This window comes from Ixodes scapularis, unplaced genomic scaffold, assembly GCF_016920785.2.
Source record: "Ixodes scapularis isolate PalLabHiFi unplaced genomic scaffold, ASM1692078v2 PGA_scaffold5__190_contigs__length_132052651, whole genome shotgun sequence".
Taxonomy (NCBI): Eukaryota; Metazoa; Arthropoda; class Arachnida; order Ixodida; family Ixodidae; genus Ixodes; species Ixodes scapularis.
Genome location: NW_024609880.1, coordinates 49,044,343 through 49,063,240, shown reverse-complemented (window position 1 = coordinate 49,063,240; position 18,898 = coordinate 49,044,343). Strand labels below are relative to the sequence as shown.

General features: G+C 45.7%; 1 pseudogene; it reads left to right on the top strand.

Annotated features, from left to right (window-relative positions):
• The first annotated feature begins 9,146 nt into the window (after nucleotides 1–9,146).
• LOC120836831 lies at nucleotides 9,147–9,985 on the top strand (annotated as a pseudogene).
• Nucleotides 9,986–18,898: the final 8,913 nt, after the last annotated feature.

Sequence of the window (18,898 nt, the reverse complement as noted above, 5' to 3'; positions counted from 1 at the left end):
AGGTAAATAGTACCTCCATTGCTTCGCTGAAGAAGCTCGAAGCAGAGCATAAAACATTCGTGATGCACAATATGCCACTCCCATCCAGTGCCTCAGTCTAAAGGGTGTTCAGCGTAGCGTTCGACACCTTCAGTAAAAAATAACGCAAAATGTCTGACGAGACTATCGACAGTCAGCTGTTGCTAAAAATACTCAAGGTCATTAAATGGAACAGGTCGTAACAATAAGAATTTGAATAACCCTCTTCCCTTTGTTTCTTACTTGAAGACGATATTGTTGAAAGTAACGCCACGAAAGTAACGGATTACTTTTTGGGGTAACGGTCACTTACTTTTATGGCAGGGTAATTGTAATTGTTATAAATTACAATTTAGCCTTGAGTAATTGTAAGTGTAATTCCTTACTATTTTTCAGTAACGTGTACAAGTCTGGGTACAACATAAGGTGAAACGGAGTTAGCGAAATCGGGCGCTTGTCTCTCTCCCGTTTTTACCCCTCCGAACCTGCTGAACTTCCCGGATGTGTGGAGAAGGCCGAACAAAATGGCACCACCCTGAGAGCGCTAAATGAAATGGTCTATACACCAACTCATGTTTACAAATAAACCCGAGCGCCCCTAGCGGACACCACCGGCGCCGCGCATGCACGATGGGGGTGCGGGCAAGAAGCTCGCCGTCGCCCATAAGCAAACCATTGAAATGCAATGTTGTCGTCGTCGGTGTGAGTCCCCCTGCCCTTTTTCGCGTTCGAATTGTAGGTTCTACGTCTTCCTGGCGATGTCTGACTACTTGAGCTGCCTCTGCGAAATTACCGAGGCTTGTTGCACCGCAAAACTTCGCGTGAATAATGTGACATGCGGCGATTCATTCCGCGTGGACGGCGCAGAATGTACGCTAAAGCCTGATTCGTATGATGAGATTTCGCTCGCAATTTTCAGTCAGGACGTCGATCGGGCTGCAAAAGCGTGAACCGATGCTGAAAATCTCAAGCAGAATCGAACCAAGTGAATCAGGCATAACAAGTCGGTGATGGCCACTGGTATCAATACATCCTTTTATCTACGGTTTATATCGAGCCTGCTTATCAACCTACAAACTTGAGTATTTTAATGCCTGCACTTACTTCTTATCGCAAGTACCGGGCCCACGTTTGGTCTACGGGCCGGTGTCGTCTAAAAGAGCAGACGACAAGCAGAAACGTTTGAAAGAGCAGACGACAGTTCGAACAGTCAAGCGGCCCTTCTGGACTTGAAGACGCACTGAACGTAGTCCGCAGGTGGTCCGTACAACTTCGCGGTTTTTCACCGTTCATGTTAGAACAAAAAAAAAAAAATCTGATAACCAGAAGTATTCGTGAATTCAATCTGAAGTGCTTCCCGCTCAAAACAATCGTGGTCCGACGGCGTCTAGTTTTCCCTTTTCACGGCACATATCCACCATCTCGGACGAACCGAGCACATGAAATTTGACCTTCAAACCTTTCTCGACTCTTTTAGTACAGCCCCAGTCGCGGCGTTTTGACGAGAAGGCAGGTTTTTGTCAGGTTCCCTTCAAAGCAACGCAGGAATACACGTCTGGCATGGGGACTTCTGCCCACAGCCCCAGACCGGAAGTGCGACCGACGCGCCAGAACCGCGCCGTGACGTAACAGAGATGAGTTCGTGTATACGGGCGCTTGCCGCTGGCTCAACTGTATCTTGAGCTCCATTTTGGTCGTCGCGCGAAATATAGTTTCATTTAGCTCAGAATTGTACGTGTCAAGGGTTAGTTGTCCATCCAAAATCGTGAAAGCAGGGATTGTGAAGTCCTCGGTCAGAAATGCTTTGAATTGGTCCTGCATGCATTTTATCGGGATGGCGGTTGAAAGACAGCGGAAAAGATTGAACAATGCACAGTACGCTGAAAGTTGCATCAAAAAGCGATTAGAAATGATTCTTAAAGGCAAAAAAGAAATATAGGAAACAAACGTCGAGAAACCGGTTAGCGGTGAGCCCTCAATTGCTTTCATGAACTCTCTCGTAACCCGTGCAGTTTGGGGCATCGCACTGCGCATGCGCGTTCATGCACCTTAAACTAACACTCTATTATCTGGAAAAACGTTTCACTTAGCACGACGGTATCACAAATCAAACTTTAGGTAAGGAGGCTCCGGTTGTACGTAATAGGAGGCCCGAGATATACGAACTGACAGGGACGCGAATCTGTGGCCTCTTGTGCTCGCGTATCTCAAATTAATTTCGCAATCTTGGAAAAACATTTTTGCAGGAACAATCTACGTAACTAGAGATCGTCAAACTCCAGGGCAAAGCTGAACCGATTACAAAATTGGAGCCAAGTGAACAAACACAAAACAGGAAACAAGGCGCGAGCAAAACGCAGTCGCCAAATGCCAACTGAAGACGAAATAGATAGCCCCAAGTACGCCCGCCTCTATGTGTCCTCTTATTTTCCTGTCGACTTGTCGTCCATCTTTTTTTTTTTTTTTCAAGCTGTTTTTGAATTGCACGTTACCCTTAAAGGTAGCAAAGTGCTGGTGACGTGATCCGGATTTGACACTCAGACCCCACTTTCTGTCGGGAGCTAAAGTGGTTCAGTCAGCGGAGGATTGTGACGCCAACGCTTGGTACAATCACGTTGAACCATTTTCGGAAATCGCCGGTTCAGTGGGTTCCAGTATGAAAACGCGCACACTTCCATGCGAGCACAGGCACTCACTTGGCCAAAGATTCCTGGCTTTATTGAGCTGCAGTGACCTATACTCGTCTTCTCAAAGCTCCTTATGTGCCTATTGTGGCTTGACGTTTGCTTTGAAGCTCATTCAAAAAGTGTTTGTTTCAATAAAATGCTTAGATGGGCCAGTTGGTACATCGTGGGAAAATAAGCGCCAAAAAAAACACGGACAAAGAGTAGATTGACAACGACACAGGGCGCACTCTCAACTGAATTTATTAGGAAAAAACACAAACTTATATACCAATGGGGGCACACTATCAGACACCACACGTCACGTTAGTCTCCGCCCAGACCACGTTTCAAATATTCAAACTCATTCGTAGACAGAGCCAATGATGTATCGCTAATGCATTTTTTACCCCTTCTCCTAATCTCAAATGCCTCGTGAAGCTCGCGTGACACTTTGTTTCTGTACCTCGCCAATATTTTAGTGCTGTCAAATGATGGGTCGCAAGTGCATCTTTTGCAATGTACAGCCAAATGCCCTGACGGTGTAGTTCTAGTTGAAGCGGCGTGCTCGCGGACCCGATCATTAATACACCTTCCAGACTGCCCTACATAGCTTAAACCACACGTCATTGGTATTTCATAAACGACGGCGGTTGCGCAATCAGTGTACTTATTCCTGTGCTTGGTATGGCACGGGTCAGTTATCGGTTGTGGATCATTAATTCTCCTGCATAATCGCGACATTTTGTTGGGCGCCGAAAATACGACCGGGACATCATAGCGCCCAGCCACCTTCTTAAGGTTATGGGAGACACCGTGCATATATGGTATCACCACAGGCCGTACGTTGCTCTTTTCGCGCGGTGGTTTCTGCGTCCCCTTGAACTTCTTTATCAAGCTCCCAGCCACTTCGACCAATGAGCTCATTGGGAAACCCCCTTTTCGCAGACGATCTACTTGTCTGACAAAGCTATCGTGGGCGCTATGCAGGCAAGACTTTCTGAGAGACGCCTCCATACACGAGCTCGCGATGCCTCTCTTCACTAGCTTGGAGTGGCAGGAATTGAAGGGAAGGACCCCCTTCTTAGATCTAGGGGAGTACTCCCAACAAATGTGCTCACCTAGAAAACTTAGCTTGAGGTCAAGAAAAAGCGTGTTTGTTTCTTCTCCTTCCTAATGCGCGCATTGTTTTTGATTCTGAACCTGGAATCTTGACCATCTCCACCTCAGTGCGTCAAGAATCGTTTGAACTGCTAGAAAATGGGGCAGGGCAAAGGGGTTTATGAGCATTTTTGTGGACATTCTCTTCTGTTTCCCTCTTCACCTCTCTAATATTAATTTGTTTAGAGTTTGAAGGTACAGGTGCTCTTTGTTCCTTTTGTCTGGGGGGACGACGTACTCGCTCTTGGTTGTTAATCAGCGACAGGGTATCCTGTCATTCAGTCAATATTTCTCCTGAGCGTGCACGTGTGTCCTTCACTCGTGTACTCACCAACAAGTATGGCTGCCTGATCAGCATCGAATTCGGCTCATATGGATGCGCAATGCCGGATTGCATGTCAAGTCCACCGAATCGCGGGGGTCATCTACGTACTTAAGGCGAAATGTGTGATGACTCGAGCTGAGCCTACCGCCAAACTAAAGCGCGACCGGTTCCATTTCTTTAATACATGAGTCTCGTTTGTTCCTAAAATATTTTGGCACGTATTACATTACATATCCCGAATTATTTCAGAGTAAACTTCAATTGCAGTAGCCAAGGCGCTCTTGAACTTCATAAAGAGGACTGTAAAATGTGGTTCTTAGAGAAGTAATCACAAAGAAATCACCCCTTTCTGACTTCTTAGCTTGCAAAACTTGCCAAGTATCTTTAAATGTTATTCAATGACTTTTTCAGAGTCATTGTACTTTACTCAAGGTACTTCGTCCTAGATGTAGCATAAATACTACTCTGAATACATTTTGAAATGGATATTTAGTATCTTATCTTAAATACTTTTGTTGAGTATTTGTCACAACACTGCATAAAGCCGCGGAATGGCTAGTGCGTAATGTAAACATCGCAGGCTATACGACATACTGTCCCCCCAGCGTTCCACCATATTGCCACGCGCCTTACCGAACGATCGCGTGCCTGGCAAATGGTCACGAATGACAAATGTCCCCCGTGACATTTTTCATTCGTGACAAAAAATGTCATTCGTGAGATTTTTGATTCGTGACAAAAAAGGTCATTGGTGTCATTTGCCATTCCCGGAATCGCTATTCCGTAATGTAAACATTACAGGCTATACGTCATACTGTCCCCCCAGCGTTTCATCAGTGCCGCCGTATTGCCACGTGCGCGTCGCCAAGCGATCGCGTGCGTGGCAAATAGTCACGAATGACAAATGTCCTTCGTGACAAAAAATGTCATTCGTGAAATATTTCATTCGTGACAAAAAAAGGTCATTCGTGAGATTTGGCATTTCCGGAATCACTACTACGTAATGCAAACATTACAGTCTATACGTCATACTGTCCCCCCAGCGTTCTATCAGTGTCGCCATATTGCCACGCGCGTCGTCGAGCCAGCGCGTGCGCGGGGCAAAATGTCATGAGTGACAAATGTCATTCGGGACAAAAAATGTCATTCGTGATTAAAATTCGTTCATTAACTTTTTAATCAGTGAAAATAGACATATTGTTGCAACTAGAAACCTGCTGAGCGTCATCAAAAATCACTAAATCAGTACTTAAAAAAAAAAGCTTTGAAAACGTGAGGAGCGTAGTAGTGCACTAAAGGTACAACTCGGGGAGTAAAAACAAGACTTGCGGCTGCCGAACGCGGTTGATTATATCATGACAAATATCACAAAGGACAAATGGTTTTGTCATTCGTGACGACTGGCAAATGTCAGGAATGACAAGTTTCTAATTGCAACAATATGTATTTTTTCAGTGACTAAAAAGTTAATCAGCGAATTTTAATTAATCAGCCGAGTTATCGCAAAGATTAGCAACCCACATAATGCCCCCCTTGGCCGTACACACGAGCAATAAGTTTTAACGGTTGCGGCTTTTTTTTAAACAATTCTATTAAGCTTTAAAAAACGCCCTATATCTTTTCGTCGTCCTACGGAACAGTATTTTTCTATCTATCTATCTTTATATATATATATATATATAGATAGATATAGATATATATACAGGGACTTTCAGAAAACACAGGCCAAATCGCTCTTGCGAAAACTAGTCGTCGCAGTGAAAAAAGGCTTGTGGCGTTTTGGTCCCGGGCCAGGGGCCCATTTAGTAAAATGATTAAAGTCCGGGATAATTAATTTGTTAATTATTTTTGCGTAATTAACTTTTTAATATTGTGTTTAAGGGCATGGTTTCAATTAGAAAATTGCTCAGTATCATCGAAAAACACTAAATCAACAAATTGCAGAACGATGGAAGGCTCGCGAAGTATTTTACGGCTTTCCGAAAAATCGCACAAAATCGACGGGTTTTTAAGTTTTAATGGCACGGTGGAGTTAAGAAAGGAAACTGACGAGGCGAAAATTGGACGAACTTTACGGACGTTATTGAAACTAATGCTAACAAAATGTAGATAAGAAAGCAAAGGAATTTTAACAGAGTTACACAAACATGAAGGCCGGGGACTAAGACTGGTGATTCTGGTGATGACAATCTTCAGTCATGGCGAGGGATCCCCGTTGCGATGCAGTTTCTCGTTCTTTCTGGTATATTCTTTCGCGTAATCGGAGCGGGTCGCGGTGCCGTTTTTTATAGCCGCGTGTGTTTCTGGCCGGTAGCAGCGGGTCTGCTGGACGCAGGCCGCGGGCAGGGCTTTAGGGTAACTAAAAATAAATAAATGAATGAATAAATAAATAAATAAAATAAAGTAGCTGTATGGCATGGAGTTAACTTTCTCTTGGGCATCTCACATTTTCGACGGATCGAAAGGTTAGAGCTGCGAAAACGTTTTCGAGGCATCTCTCACGTGAAAACAGGAATGCGGTTGTTCAGTTTTCGCTTTGCGTATAAACAGACCGTCCCTTCTACTAACGCCAGCTGCGATCTTGACTCAAAGGGCTCTCAGTGGATCCGCAGAAAATCCACAACGACAGGTGGAAACGCACGCGATTAGAAGACAGCGTGAAGTGCCCGACACATGCACTAGAAAAGGTCGGTCACGTCGCGTAAACCTTTGGAAACCCTAGACCGCTGTTACGCAAACTGCCGTTTCGTCGTCCACGTGTCAGCGCTTAAATGAGACCCCGGAAAACGCGTCTTCCGTGTAAAGACATATATCTCTCAGTCTGTCCTCCTTCCACATCCGCTTTTCCTGATATCTTCTGCTCTTGCGCTTCCACTCTTCCTCGCTCTCCCTCTAGCCATGTCTAGCCTACTCCCACCCGCGTCGTCATACTGTTTCAATTCCTTTTTGTTTATTTTTTTATTTCACGGATGTCAATTCGTCTTTAGTCGAGTTACTATAAAGTTAAGATAACGATAATTAAAATAATTGTATGTGTCCTTGGTCTCCTATACTGCGTCTCATCCTACGATGGACTAAAGGCCAAAGCTACGGGCAGCCATGTCCAATCACGTTCCACGATAAACTATGACATGCTTAACATAGATTAAGGATGAACGAATAATGCTCCTCATGAAAATGCGCTGCATCATTTCTATAGCTTCGACACTGCAAAGAGCCTGTATGTCGTGGCTTGCTTTGCAATATAAAATTGATGAGTCACTCAGTAACGTTCATTGACGCGAAATACCAGGTAATTTCTAAGTGGCTCGTGATTGGATCTGGTGGTTCGTAGCTTTTGCCTTTAGTCCATCGTAGGGTGAGACGAAGTATAGCTAGCCTCCGTTTCATGTCGGGCCCTAGCCAACGTTATGAGCCGATAGAGTCAATCAAAGAGTGCCAAAATTGCATCGTCACGTCGTTCCTCGTTTTTGTGAGCCTACTACCGCTTAATTCACTCACGCATAAAAATAAAACGCAGGATCACTCCGCATTCACTGTGCGCGGCTTGTTCATCTAGCCAACCATAGGAAACGCTCAAAAACAACGAGCGTCATGACGATGCACTTTTTGCTCTGCTTGGTTCGCTCCTTCTTAACGTAGCTTAGGTTGCGGTCGGATTTAATGTGAATCGGAGTGTGGATATCCTCACGGCAGAACAATAAAAGCATATAATGGACCTTTTCCAAATACCGACGGCACCAGGCGGTGGCTGCACGAACTAAAAATCGAGGAAGTGATCTTCCTGCGCTACCAATCGAGAATGGGAGCTACGCTACCAGTCGCTTCGCTCTCTGAGCTGCGTCGCGTGCCCAACGCGACTTTAAAGAGGGAAATCCGTAGCGTCCACCCAAACGTCGCGTTTTTCTTTCCGTCAACTTTATTTTTTTTGTGTAACACAATTATATATACGCTGCAATTACGTGTTCTACTCGTCGATCTACAGCCTCAATCCGAATTTCCTCGATTTTTCGTGCCGACTTCCACCGCTTGGCATCGGGCGCTCGCGCGTGCGCAGAACGCTTCTCGGAAAAGGTCCATTATGCAGGGTGTGCGCGCCACTTCCGGCCGCCATGACAGGCGGAAAAAAATACTTCCGGTTCTACTATGTTTGCCTCGTGCAACCTCGCGTTTCGGTGGGTGTGCGACGAGTCTTAGTTCACTGGCGAAACATTCGGTGAGAACAATACGCTCTAGAAATGCCCCAGTGTCGTGCCGATGCGTTCCAGCACGTGTGACATCACACGTGCCTGCGCGTGTTGCGTTATGGGATTTTTCGGTCCCACCGACGCCGACGCCGGATATTTTGCGACACCAGCTCCTAAATGCTATGGCGTTAAAACTTCATTTGTATTCGTGTAACACCTCATATTCCTTGCCGTAATACATCCAGGAGAATGGACTTTGGGGACTTATGGAACCTCAAAGATGAACTTTGTTTCTTTTAAATGCCAGCAGCAAGTGAAAGGACGTAAGCGTTCAATATAATAGTTCGATCGCTTTTCTAATGGATCCGCATTTTCCATTTTTATGATAAAATATGTCAGCGGTTGTTAAACGAGCAACTAAAAATAGGAGGCCTAATAATAGAAAAAAATGGGTGATCGAATATGCGTAAAATGAACATAGAGTGCGTTTCATAAAGAGGCGGTAAACGTGAAATAACAAGTAATGCTTATTCTATAATTTTATTTTACGTAGGAGCGAAACCACCCAATGAACGTCCTTCCATCCGTACACTGTAGAGGTTTATTACTTCGTATTTCTTCTCTTCATCCATACGCACGTTTTCGCCTGTTCTGTTTGATGCAACATTAGTCCAGTGCCTGAACCCTTTCCCGTCCTTTTCTATTATTGTTTTTATGGCATCATGAGTTCTACTGTTCGAATTGTTACAGTGAATAATGCTGCAACTGAAGCTCCGGTATCTGCCTGGAATCATGAAGGCCATTGCCGTCTCGCTTGTGTTTTTGCTGATCGCTGGTAGGTAATGGCGTCTTAAATATAATTGATAGTAAAAAAAAAAAAAATAAAAGTGGAGAAAATATGGCTGTTTCTGAAGATAACTTTGTCATCCGAACATTTTCTTCTCAAAGGTCTGATCGGAACATCTCTGGCTGAAAAAGACGAAGGAGGTGAAAAACAGCACGTTCGAGTTCGTAAATATAGCTATAAAAATAAAAAAAAGGAAATAACTTTGTGAATGAGATTATGTGGGCTGTGTCTTTAATATGAGTCTGTTGAAAGAGCGAAATTCTTTTCTCGTAACTTATTTAAGAGTAACTATTCAGCTTGTAACGATATTTACCCCCGCCCGGTAGTTTGGTGCAATAAATCAAGGAAATATTGAAATTGCTAGTTAAATTATAAATTATATATTTAATTAACTGATTAATCTTTTTAATTCCTTTAGGAGAATTACACGAGGGACCTACATGTTATAGTTACAACAACAACAACAAAAACAGAACCAACGAGTGTTCATAGCTAAAAGTGCTGGTGGTATATTATTAATATTCTTAAAAAAAAAAACTCTAACATTTGTAGGGAACAAACGTTCTAGTAGAGTTGATGTAAAACATTTCTTCGCCGACTTTTCAAACGACACGAGAGAATCATAAGCCATTCATGAAACCAAACCTCTTCTTTGATTGACAGGTCGCAGTGGCTACTGCTACTTCCGGCAAGATGTCTGCCACCGTCACTGTAGGGGCTTCGGGCGAAGGCAGGCTACTGCGGCAATTTTGTGAAAAAGACTTGCATCTGTGTCAGAAAATAGAGTCTAAATCAAGGAAGATTAAGTCAACTGATGTAGCAGAACAAACAAATGACTTCTGTAGTATCTTTAATACAAAACGTGCGTTGAACTCGACGGAGCGAACATCCATTTGATTCACACGAAGAAGACAGCTGAATTCACGTTGGACAACGCGGGAAAGAAATTTGTTATTCTGTGGGTCATGTGTGTGTGATAAATGAAGTATGGAGCTAATATTTATCGCTCTTTTTATTACTTATGAGGCTCAAACGTTTATGCAAGCGCGTAAGCTTGTCTTCTTCGCTCTGGTATGAACGCATGGAAACCGAGACCTTGACTTGAATATACTATTATACTATTCACGGCGAGAAGTTTGGGTGTCGCCACCTGGTGGAATTTTTTCACAACCCAGAGTTAGGGTACTTCAGCTTTCTCTGCTTACAGTGTTGTCTCTGCTGGTGCAAGCACGAGCAATGCCAAGCTCCTAGGCACTATGCAAATTAAAACATAGCCGCGTGCATAGCAAGTACATACATTGCCCATAATGAGGCAAATAGAGGCGCCCCTAGCGAGTGTCTCACTGCGAGATTGGCAGGGCGTGTGTCTTTCGAGGGCCGGACCTCCTGCACGGGCCCCATGTGTTTCGCCGTTCTGTGGTTGTTCGAGGCTCACAGGACGCCCAAGATTTATCGCAGGTTGGAAGCTCGCGCTGGAGACAGTGCAATTGAGACTCTTCCCTGCCCTTCTGTTGAGCGATGTCTCTGTATAGACCCCTTTTCTTTTCTTTTTATTTTTGTTGAGAGGTGTTGTGAAGACGACCAGAGAACTTCCAGCAAGTGTATGCCTTCTATCGTAGGATAAATGGACGGATGGATGATACGGCCATGCATTTTTTATCGAGCGCTAGTTTGCGCCACCTAGCCTATGAATGTTTACATGCAACGTGTCGTCCGGTTTTTGTCCTCTTATGTCCTCAATTGTCCTCAATTTGTTTATGGCTAAATTTCCACCCCACCGAGTTTTGTGCATTGTGACGCTTGTACACCAACATTTAAGCCGTCTGTTTGTGATTGTAATCTTTTATTTTTTCCTTCTTTCATTTTTCAATCGAACCCCGGGCTCCCGCCAGATCCGTTAACTTCTTAAAGAGTTACGGAAACAAAATGGCGTGGCCGCGTGCTCTTCACTTCTCGCTTCAAAATCGGTCAGCCAGGAATGCAATGCGTATCGCGTTTGTGACGTGAATTGCCTTTACACGGCCAAATGTACTGTAGCTGCGAGCATGGCGGCTTGGTGGTGTCAACGCGTGTCAATCTCGCCTAGTACTAATATCCGAGGACTGTATAACCTATGGCCTATACGTATAGACGTTTTCAACACCCGCCGGATTGAGCCGCCGGTGCCGAACCTTTCTTGTCTTACCGAGGTGCGGAGCCACTGAAGCGGGCGTTGACTATCCTCCACAAAGACCTATGCTGGGGAAAAGGACAGAGGAGCATCTAAAGTGGCGATACCCTGTCCTGCTTTGGAAATGATGAAGTGAAGCGAACGGAATCAGAGGAAACAAAAACTGAATTTTGGTTATGGCGGCGCCCACGCACACCTGCCTGAAAGCGTCTATGCAGCTTGCCCGTAACGTTATTCGCGGCCATGCCGGTATTTTATATTCCGTGAGTGTTCAGTTCAACTTGTTACTTGCACAGCGCTAAAGTAGGAGCTCGAGTGAACCATGCAAGTGGAAATAATCGTCATTACCCACCAATGGCGACAACTGCAAGCTATGCATATAGGGTATTCACTGAGTGCTACACTGGAACGCGTTAAGACAGTCTGCATAGAGGTTTCAACGCGAGTCCCCGCGAGATCCGTGCTTCGAATGCCACATGGCAATGAGTTCAAGGAGAAAACTTGGCAGGCGGCATTCAAACCACAGATATTGCGGTGACTCGTTTTTGCACACTGTCTTTTGTATGTTGTATGATCAGTGCGACCCCGGCTTCAGAGAGAACAGGACGAAACTTCCCTGCGCTTCAAGACCGCAAACAGCCTTTTCGCCGTTCATGTGTCAGCTAATAAAAAGTGACCTTAGAAAGCCGGAGTTACCGACCGCTGGAAGCATGCCGCGTCTGTTTTATTTCATGCGAATGAAGTCAATGACGAGGCATGCATTGCCAGACCGCAACACTAGGTTAAGCTATATATAAAACAAAAACGAAGCGAAACGCGAATACGGACACAGGTCATCTGTTCCCAGCATTTTTAGCGGGTCGAAGGACAACATTAAAAACACTTACTACAATCCGCGACACCTTGTGTTTCCGCACGTGTACCGCCGCTGTCAAAGCAGTAAAATCCTAATTCAGGCACGTTCGTCAGTAACCCACTCGTACTTCTATGAGTAAAACGAGTGATCGCCAATCAACTTACATTTGCGCCAGGGCTGTTGTATTCTTGTTTTAACTGTTTCATGTGACCCCAGAATGATCATTTTGAACACAGTAGCGGGTGACTACAAATAAGTTTTCTGTGCGTGATATATTTTTTTGCTGCTTCGGCTGTTACAACTTATGCAACTGAAATATTGTCAATATTACTTTTCCCTCTTTGCAAAAAAGGTACTTAGTATCGAAATTCAGTCACACATTTTCAATTTTTTACTTTTGTAAGGTGTCTGCTTCGGGTATCCTTTAAGTTATCATCCTCTTATACGTTCCTTGGAAAGCAATTGTATCCGTTGTAGGCTAACAGCATCCCTCTAATAATATATAGAAAAATTAGTGTATTTAGAAAATTATAGAAATTAAAGTGAAATTAGAGTCAATTTCTTTTCAATTACGCATTCACGTCAGTGCGCAATAGGGCCTACGATTATCTGCCTCATTTTACCTCGTGTCTTTTGCCGCTTGCTCGCCTTCTCTTGTAAGCATCGGTGAACAAAATTGGCGGGTAAGCAAAGTGAGCTTGGTTCTCAAATTTAGTTGTTTAAAAAATGCTAACTTCATAATTGTGATTTTTTTTACAGTTACGGGGGAATTACTGTAGCTACTACATGAGTGACTCATCATAGAACGTCAGCTGCGGATTGCGGGCACTGCGGGCGCGAACTCAGTCCGCCCTTAACGTGACGGTTTTACCAAGCAACGCTCTTGCGTGTGATCTACGGAAAGTTCTTATTAACGTGACAAATACACTCTAAAAAAAATCCGCTCTTGATACGTTCTTTGACGATCTAAGAACTCTCTCAGCTCGTGAAGAACGGTTTCGCCTGAAGCACTATCGCCCCCTGGCGCGCTAGAACGGAATAAAATCTTCGGCTCGCACAGTTTTTCTCATCCTAAAAAATTCCTTTTAAGCACCCCCTAAAAGCTTTCTGGTTCAAAACCCTAAAAGAGGTTATATTTAAGCTCCTTCTTTGATGCGAAAGAGTTCTTCATCGCCCATTTGCGCGCCAGGGGGCGACAGTACATGGCGCGAAACCGTTTTTCACGCTGAAATGGTTCATAGGGCGTCAAAGACGTTTCAAGAACGGATTTCTTCTTCTTATGGTGTAAACACAGTTGCACTACTGATTCATGCAACGCGATAAAAAAAAAAACAATAATTGATCCTGTCCTCCGCTCAGTGCGCGATACGTGCTTCCGGCGACCTTTCTCGAACTACCTCCCAGGAACCGAATAATACTCTTCGGGAGACACCTATTTACCTTTCTGTATGATAGGATGCTGTGGCATTTGACTACACAACAATAACTAGTGGCCTGCCCTTTCGAGTTTGGCACGTTTCTTTAGGAAGCGGGAGGCCAGCCCGACAAGCACGCCACCCTCACGCGTCGTCTGCTCCTCGTCACCAGGGGGACGAGTGGCGCTGCGTATATGCGGCGAATAGAGTGCCTTCATACACACGTGCGCTTTTGATTTGAGTGGTGACATCTCAGCCATTTTTCAGCCCAATCGTTTTTTTATGCATTTTGAAGTGCGCGCAATCCGGTGACACTCAGCTCGAGCGCTTAGCTTTGGCTAATGCATAGACGCCATTTTACCGCTCAAGCCACGCATTGAGTGCGCGAGAGCGTCACGCGCTGGCACATTCAGGGCAAAAGTGGATGTCTTCTCCCTGAGACAGACAGACATGTAGGCACCCTAGCAGCGAAACTTCAGCCACACAGCCCCGGGGCCGTAAACTTGTCAAAGACAAAGTTGGAATCGGAAGTTCGCGGAGTACGCCAATTGGACGTCGGCGAAAAAAGCGCGAAGTCATTGCCGTGATAGTCCAATCGCTGCGCTTCATGAACTTGGGCCCCGACTTTTGCGTTTGACGAGTTTAGAGTTTTAGTGCTCCGTTTCTTATTGTGTCCGACCTCAGCCAGGCGCGCTATGAACCGAACGAGCCAACCACGTGGCGCCAAAAGTGCATCGTCATGGCGCTCCTGATTTTTGAGCGTTTGATGTAACTAATCTAAGCAATGACGCACAATGAAAATAAATTAATCGGTGCCAGAGTTGGGCAGAAATTCTCCAAAATGAATTTGGAAATACAAATACTGGGATACATTAAAATAGTAGCTAAAATACTGATACTAAGATACATCTGTAAAAATGTATCGCGATACGTATCGGAAATACATTTTGAAAAGAGGCAAAAAGTATTTGGAAATACAAATACAGGAATACATTTTAGGGAGGGCAGAAATACAAATACAGAAATACTGATAGTGCAATACATTTTCCAAATTTTTTCGAGACGCCAACTAAGATGAAGCTTGAAGATTGAAGTGGATGTTTTCGAACCCGACATTACTTTCCTGTAGGCTTGGCACTTTGCCTTGAAGGTAGTGGTTTCGGACGACAAGGAGTCTTCAATGGGCCCAAAAAAACGTTCCATCAAGGGCTGACCGCGGTCCCTTCCATGACATCTTGTCTGTCTGACGAGGGAATCCTGTCAACATTAATCACATGATGTCACGGTGGAATAAACTAGTATTCTTTATTTGTAGGTGTGGCCTTGAACAGAAAACCTTACCACGCTGCTGTATGAAAGGACAATACGTACTTTCGTTGTAGGTTACCTCGTTGAAGATCGTGCATGCAGTGTCATTTGGAATGTTTGAGAATAGTGGGCCACTTGAAGCGTCTTAAAATACATGTCTTATATTCTGTTACGGTTGAAAAAACGATACGGTAGCATCACTGTTCTGAAGTTCATTACTACCGACCCTCCGCCACCGACGCACGGATTGCAGTCCTCAAGTTTTGCCTAGCATTATCCAAACAGAGACCTCGTGGATCGCGAGCTGATATTGCCGGCACAGGTGAGAGCTGTCCGAGAAACAGCGGTCTCGAGACGAGTCGCGGGAGTACGTAGTCTGGGATGGCACAGCGAGGCCACTTCTGGCCTCCTCCTGGGTTTCGGATCACCAGAGCAGCGGATCACGTTCATGTCGGCTGATGACGTACCCTTGAGCCATGAAATGTTACGGGCGCAGCCGCAGATGCATTCTAATATGTGTTGAACTTCACAGCGTGAGTCGTCCTGCTATTTTAAGTCAACCACCGCCAGGCTGGTGCTGCAACGGAATGTGACTCAGCTTTGCCGGATGGGTGTACTCTGTACGCTAAGGCGAGAGAGATGGTTAGCAGCGGGCATTGGACGCCAGCAAATAATGACTCAAGAAATCCCTACCTAAGGACGTGCGGCAGAAGATGATCTTACTCCACTCCTGGCAAGCCACCTGGTTCGAGTCCCCAACTACGCAACACTCCTCAGAAGAGAGAAAAGGACGCATAGAAAAATAGTTTGCAGAATCAAAAGGAACCTTGGTCAGCATAGTAACAATGCCCCAGCATCTCCTTGACTATGGTGCCCTCAGAAATAAAAAAAAAATGCGTACGGACTTGTTTCTTTTTTTTTTTTTTCGTGGGGGAAGGGGGGGGGGGAGTATATCTCAAGAAATGTAACGAAATACAATTCATCCTGATTGTATAGCGATACGAAGAAACATTCCAAATGTATTTCGATCCAGAAATACAGATACTGGTGAAAGAAAGGTATCGCGATACAAAAATACAGATACCAAATGTATTTCTGAAATACTATCGCGATACATTTGTATCGCGATACTGCCCAACCCTGATCGGTGCTTAGGTGTACGATGCAGCATAAATTTCTGTAAGCTACGCGTGGGTGGCACAAGAAAGAATGCCCGTGCCGCAGAGGACGAGAGCTCGGCCGAGGGGCCGAGCTCGCGTGCTCTGCCTCTGTCCAGAGCGGCGAGCTAAGATTGTGGAATCACGACTGCCGGAGAAGCGTCTATCGTCGTTGCTGCAAATGACAAAGCACGTTCCGCTGCAAGCAAACGGCGACATTGAGTTCAAACCTCTGCTTTGCGCCTCCATTCGCTTCCTAAAACCTGCTTTGTGAGTTTAAAAGCGCTAAAAACAACGGACGAGTAAAAGAAACGAACAACATAGAGCTTAGTAAACAGGAACTGGGCGAGTTGGTATGGATTCATAATGGAACAGCGCGAATTTTTGCAAGGATAGAGCGCCACGTATGGGGCCCCTAGTCCGGGGCCCCATACGTGGCGGCGACCGCCTTGGTGCGGTCCACCAGCAATTGCTGGCCAGTGGCCTTGTCATCGGTCAGCCGCTCCTCCCAGGAGGTGGGGGTGGGATTGGGATTGGGGGTGGGACGGCGGGAAAGAGCTGGCACTGCCAGACCATGTCGTCGGTATAACGAAAGATCTGAGGAATCTTTGTCATGTATAATGCGAGAAATGCGCATTGGATCGCTTTGCCCCTTTAAGTTCATGAATGTTCCTTAAATGATCGATCCCAATGCCGAGAAATAAGCGACTATTCGTCCATCGGCGGCAGGGCGAGAAATTTTGTCGTTAAGAACGCCACCAGAAAAAATGAAAGCCATTTACAACTCCCTGTCACGCCGAATTAGAGCGCAGCTCTTGAGGAGGAGGAGGAGGGAAGGGTACCGAAGGGAAGGTATATCCTTCCTCCCTCCTCCTCAGCTCCTCATCCTCTCTGCTACTTCCCCTCCGAGCGGCGGCGCCGTCGCCTCACGAGGGTCACGTGGCCTCACGGGGGTCATGTGACGTCACCGGGGTCACGTGACCTCACGGGGGTCACGTGACCCCTATGAAATCACGTGACGATGGCGCCATCGGTGACGTCACTGGTAATGTCATCATCGCTAGTGGCGTCATCAGTGACGATGCAGATGCCCATGACGTCATCAGTGACGTCACTGATGACGTCATCAGGGACGATGACGATGCGAATGCCGATGATGTCATGAGTGACGTCACGCGTCCCATGATGCACCGCGCGGTTACGCCGACGCAGAGCCGTATATGGGGAGAGTTTGGTCAGTCTATGATCTCGCCGCCGTAATGCCCTCCTCCCGAGTGAGCCAGTCAGCACGCGGCGCAGAGCGAGAGGCATGAGCGCATGCGCGTGAACTCCCGGCTGCTCCCAGCTGAGCGGGGAGGGCCGCCATCTTCGATCATTCTCCCGGCAGAATGCGTGGGATCGGCATCTAAATCTCGATTATTGCCTTTTATATCGCTGGCTCTGGCAAGAAAATGACATTCTGTTATTCTTCGGTAGGTTAAAAAGCTAATAAGTGAAGATTTTTCGGCGTATGACCGCCAATGTTTATTCAGGCGAAAAAGAAGTCGGCCCGTAGCAGACGACACGTAGTCTCAGCAGCGCTCTTTTCCGACCAGTCTCCGACAGCGTTGCTCAAATATGGCGGTCGTCTCCTTTCCGCTCCCTTCTTTCTCTCTCGCTCCTTCGGCGCTCTCCTCCCTTTCATTTCCTTTTCTCCTCTCCGGCGCCTTCGTCGCCACACCCACTGGACAAACTCTCCCAATATACGGCTCTGCGCCGACGGCGACGGCGACGCCGCTCAAGCCAGAAACGGGCAACTAAGAGCTGCGCTCTAAAACGTTTCCTTTCGGTTGCCAATCCTCCATCGTTTTCAAAACTGCCGGTTTGAAAGCTCTTGCTTTCTAACCGGCAGTTAGGTTCCGCAAGCGCTCTTTCGATGAAACAATTCTTCAAGTCACGTGTTGCCCTCGCTCGTGCCAAGCTGAAGTTGACCTTACTCTAATACCATCTGATCCGACAATTGTTGAAAATTAAGTTGGCTCAGCACAAAGATTTTAAATATAATTTAAAAAAAAAAACTTTCGCGATTTTGAAAAAAAGAAAAACATTCAGTTGTCTGTGATGACACAGTCGTATTATCTTTGTAAGGCGTTCTCCGGCGTCAGGCATCGCGAATCAACACGTGATCAAACCACCAATAAAGGCTGTAAGCTTCTACCTGCAATCCTTTCTTGCTTTTTACTTAATAACTGTGACGAAATCATTGGCGGCCGCTTTAGCGGTGCCAATTAAAGCTCCTTGAATTGTTTGTCTTTACAAGTATACCTTAAACGCGTCATTGAGCCCTTGGAAGCAAATCGCTGCGATGCACTGTAATGCGCTGAAATGCGTAGCCTTCGGAAGCGAACGGCGACGGAGCACTCTCTCGTGAGACGGTTCTTCCGCATTCACACAAGGATGGTTAACGGTACTTGTAAAAAACGCAAAGCGTAAATATTATCAGGAAGCGTTAGTGCCTGATACTCCTTAGGAATCCCTTTTTCCCCCTCTACGGGTGTTTTCGACCGTTATTCGAGGGTAAACACAATCGTTTAAGACAATAAGTGGAGTGCAACGAAAAGTTTCACAAAGTTGCCTTTAGGTGGTGCATTTACCATACTCCAATTGCGTAAGTCTCGGATTCTCCGGAAAAATGCAAGAAAAGAAAAACATTTGTTTGTTCAATGCGTGGGAGTAAAAGAGGACCAAACAGCCGGGTTGACGCTGATATTCATATGTCCTCTACGACACACGCTGGGATCTTCAAGATCTC